We start from the raw sequence: 4,716 nt of genomic DNA on the forward strand, positions 1-4,716 counted from the left end.
CCCTCCCTTTTCAGAAACACCGCTCATGGAATATGAGGACTAAAATACAAAATAAGGGATGCAGAAGTTACGAGGCTGTCGAAAATAAAACCGAGGTCCATTTTTCTATTTTCTTTAATCTATTTACGATAAGTAATCACATAATCCGTTTACCGTCTTATATATGAATGGTTGTGTAGTTTGGTTTTCTAGATTTCAATGAAATCACCATGATTATTTAAGAGTGCTAAGTAGAGGACAGGGCTGGTATACAGTCTGTTTATTATACAAATATTATTGTTTACATATGTGCATACATATTTCAGTAGAAGATAACTCCCAGTATACCACTTTTATTTAAATCATATAAATAAGCTTGTATATCTGTTCACTGGGGTAATTCGACTACATGGACATGTATACGATAAATAAGCAAATAAATAAATGATGTGACAGCAATGCTCCATCCTTGGACGTACTTGGCTCTTATATAGGTAGTGTATTGCATCAGCAGGTAGATATCTACTGGATCGATAGAAAGATTCCATCATTTTTCCAGCGCCCTTGGCAACAGTCAAACAATACATGAGGTCACTTCAATGTAAAGAAAACTTGCTAACGATAAGTCTTACGTTCATAGAAAGAGAAAAACAACAGAAAGTTTTCCCTTGCTTATAGAATGTAAGAAATAAATGGTCAAATGGGAAACAAGAGTTACGTTGCTGCCGAAAGAAAACCAACGATTTACTTGTTGATTTGGGTGTCTGTTTAAGAAACATTCTGATTGAGTTGGAACACAATTGTTTTGTTTTTTTTTTTTGTTTGTTTTTTTTTTTTTGTTTATTGTCAGAAAACTTTTGAATTTCTTTTTGTTTGTTTTTTTGTTTTGTTTTTTTTAAGTTGTGAAAATTTTTTAAATTATTAACATTTTTTTTATGGTTAGGCTTAGAGTTAGATTAAATTTGTGCGTGATTAAAAACTACTTTTTTTAGAATTAAGGTGAGGGTTTGGGTTGAACTGATTAAATTTGTGCGTGATTAAAAACTAAATTCTATCCTTTCAATTTGTTAAAAATTGTCTTTTGTTATATTGGCTAAGCGCGTTTCTTATCGCTTTTTAATTGGCTGATCATATTTCGGCGGTTTAGGTCAGCTGGCGGTCGAGCCCAAGCAAACATTTACAGAATCTGGTCCGCAAAGTGCAAACGACTGTATGGACGAACTTTAACTATTGCAAGAAAATATGCGTGTGATAATATCGACGTTCACCCAAGTATTAGGAAATAGGGGAGAAAGAGAAAAAAAATCACAAAATCAGAGGAAATAGGTTTATCAGCAGAACAATCGAGAGGAAATTGTTCACAGAGGAACACAAAAGAAAGCTAGAATTGTATTATTGGGCAGTAACGGAGTCAAGGAATCTGTTAATATATTTCAGATTTAGTTTTAGGAGTGACCATGATTTCTGCGACAATTTACAGCAGTTAAGGACGGTTTGTGGACGGTTTGGAGTTTGTGACGGCTAACGACAGTTACAAGTGAGAAGAGTTGCGAGTTGGACACAGTTGAAGTTGTGGCTCGAAGCAGATGGCGAAATGAATTTATCAATCGACTAATTAACATAGCCTCGACAGAACGTTGTTTATATTGTGAAGATGATGTCATACGCACACCCGGACTGCAACTGATATTTGTAAAATGTGTCATATTCTGGGTTCTCTTTGAGTGCGTGTTCTTTATTCATACTTGTGAACCTGTGCACGCCCCCTTACACAACCGCCAATGTAAAAGACGACGAAATGGCCAGAAAATACGATGAAAGGGAAGAGGACCACGGAAACACCGTTGGGGTCTGCGGTTGTCGAACAAGCGGGGCAATATCCGGTTTTGTTACATACGTGTTTTTCTTTCTTTCGTCTTCGTTATAAAAGAATTGCACCAAAATTGTATTTTTTATTGTTTGCTCAATGCCAAGAGCCACTCAATTACAATAATAACAATTAATGACACGGAATTATTACCAGTCGAAAGTTGAGGAGACTATAGAAGTACTAACATTAATCAATGATAGATAGTAGTCTGCTTGGCCTTCTGGCCAAGTTTGTTTTTACACGTAAATAAAAAATGTTTTAAACAATCGGGTTCTAAGTAGGGCGTCCCCCTGTAAAAAAGGGTGAATGCGGTATTATGGTGAAAGAAGATACTAGCTAAGAGAAACATTTTAGTTCTGTAGTTAAAAGGATTACCAACGACCTCCATTTTTCCCCCCTTTTGAGTTGGCCTTGTGCCTAAGCTTTTTGTTCAGTTTGAACTTACATTGTAGTTTTAGCCTGAATAAAAAAATTTAATATCTCAAAGTGTAGTATCTGTTCTAATGCTTCAATTAAGTTAATTGGTCCTCGGTCAATGTAGGGGAACCCTTCATACTGAGACAATTACTATTTTTTTATTATTGCCAGAGTGCCCCCTTTAGGGGGAGGGGGAGCTGGTTTTCCCCCACATTTAAAAACGACCTTGTGTCTAATTTGCTTTCGTAGGGAAGCAACTAAATACTGTTTGTTCTGATACTATAGTTCAAATTTTTGTTCTCGGTTAGTGGAGGATATATCCTTCATGACTGAGACAATTTTTATCTTCGTTCCTTTCTCCCACATTAAAAGCCGACTTTGGTGCCCTACTCTGCCCTCGAGAGAAGGCAAGTAAAAAGGAGCATTAATCAATCAGATGAACTGAATTCATAATGCACTTTTGCGAGCCTCTTTAATGCCTCGGTCGTAAAAGTCCGGAATGTGAATACTTATGAGGCGGTTTATAACAAGAATTTTGAAAAATAAGCTTTCTTGACCTTTTTTGCTAGAATCAAAGTTTTGTATCCTGCTTGTTTTCAACAAACCGGTCAAGTGTTGGAGGAGACCTTACTAACCAATTTTTGTGGTTTCTTCTTTATTCTTACTGTAAATCTATATATCTAAAAAGGTGAGAATGTGTGTAAGGACACGTCTCAACCCATATACTGAATGGATTTTTTATCTACAGACTTGGTATATAGGATATTCAGACATATGAAAAGCTTTTTAATCGGTTCCCATCAAGGAAAACGGGCTGCTAAGGGGTCAAAACTGAATCATCGGATTTTTATGTTTGTCAACTGTTTCACGAATGCGCATGCGTAAATGGTTCACATGATAGGTTCATTATGTTGAAAATAAGTAGGTTTGAAATCACATTTTGAAGAGCATGTCAAGTTGGTCTAATGGTTATCGCACTTGACTCACTCTCTTTAGGTTTTGGTTTCGATCTCAGCTCGAGTATTATTTTTTACTTACAAGTGAACTGTTTAGAAGAAAATAATACTCGCACGCACATGTCTTTTACTTCAATTTTTTTTCTATTTTTTTAGGATTTTAACGTTACGTTTAATACCTACGGTATTTCTGCTTATAATTAATAAGAATTTGCATTAAAATATTATAAAATATTTATGCGTATTTTACGACCGGGCAACGCCGGGCAGCCTGCTAGTAATTCAATAAAACTTTCACACTTGGGTTTATCTTAAGCTCCTGGAGTGAATGCGGTATTGTGGTGACTGATTTCTAGTTAATAGTAGGATAGACATTTTTAACTATTTGAGACCGCGGATGACCAAGCACACCTAATATCTTCACACTTTTGAATGGCCTTGTGCCTAATTTGTTTATTATGTATTTCTATATTTTGTGCAAATAAATATTTTAAAGTTTAGTATCTGTTCTGATACTAAACTTTATCTTTTCTGTCCTCTGGCAGTGGATGGGAAATCCTTTTGGAGGAAGGTATTTTACGACTGGACCTTATCTGCCATCAGGGTAGGGGTGGGTAAGTAAATAGGCACAAAATTTTGTTGAGATTTGATTTGAAGACAGCCAAGATCACAATCAGAAGAGAAGCAGTACTGCAATAATGTGTTCCACGAGAGGAGAGCACTTGCAAAGTAGCTTTGTCTGTAAAATTTAGGCCTTACGCTAGGCACATGGTCAGAGAAAAGAAATACTTTTTTGTGGTTACGATAGAAGAAACGTCTTGCCGTGAATATAAACGGCTGCTTGGAAAGCATTATGATTTGAATCTGAATTCATACGAGAAAAATATACTCATTCCTTACTAAGTTCGTCTGTACTTTTAAATTGAAATCTGAAAGGTATCATAAAACATCTAATATTGAATACGCATCAATAATTAAGCATCTCAAATTGTGTATGAAACTGTGGAACTATTAAAAAGGTAAAACTAAATCACCCTTGTAAAAAATGTGTCGATATTCGGCCATTTTTTTCTAAACATTTTAATATACATTTAACCTGACTTGACTCAGATAGCTTCACCAAATGCACACATGCGCTTTTGGAACAACCTTTGACCTCTCAAGAATGGCATGAGTGTATGAAAAATTATCTGGCCAGCTGGTGTCTTTAATACTTAACTCAAGTGCAGACTCCAGAAAGCTTCGCCACGTGCTTGAAAACAATACTCTGCCATTTATTATGATCTTCAGCCAGTCTTTCAGTTGGCGAGAGCAGCATATCAGTATATACTTTTATCCGCTCTAGTCAGCTTCGACAAATGTTTGAGCAAAAAATTCCGCCCCCTATTGCGCTCTTATGACAGACTTTCAACTGTCAGGAATGGCGTGCAAATTTCAAACCATCCGCTTGTCTTAAAATACTTCGGAAAGTTTCGCCACGTGCTTAAGAACAAT

This window comes from Euprymna scolopes, chromosome 35, assembly GCF_053919585.1.
Source record: "Euprymna scolopes isolate OS-2025 chromosome 35, ASM5391958v1, whole genome shotgun sequence".
Lineage (NCBI taxonomy): Eukaryota > Metazoa > Mollusca > Cephalopoda > Sepiida > Sepiolidae > Euprymna > Euprymna scolopes.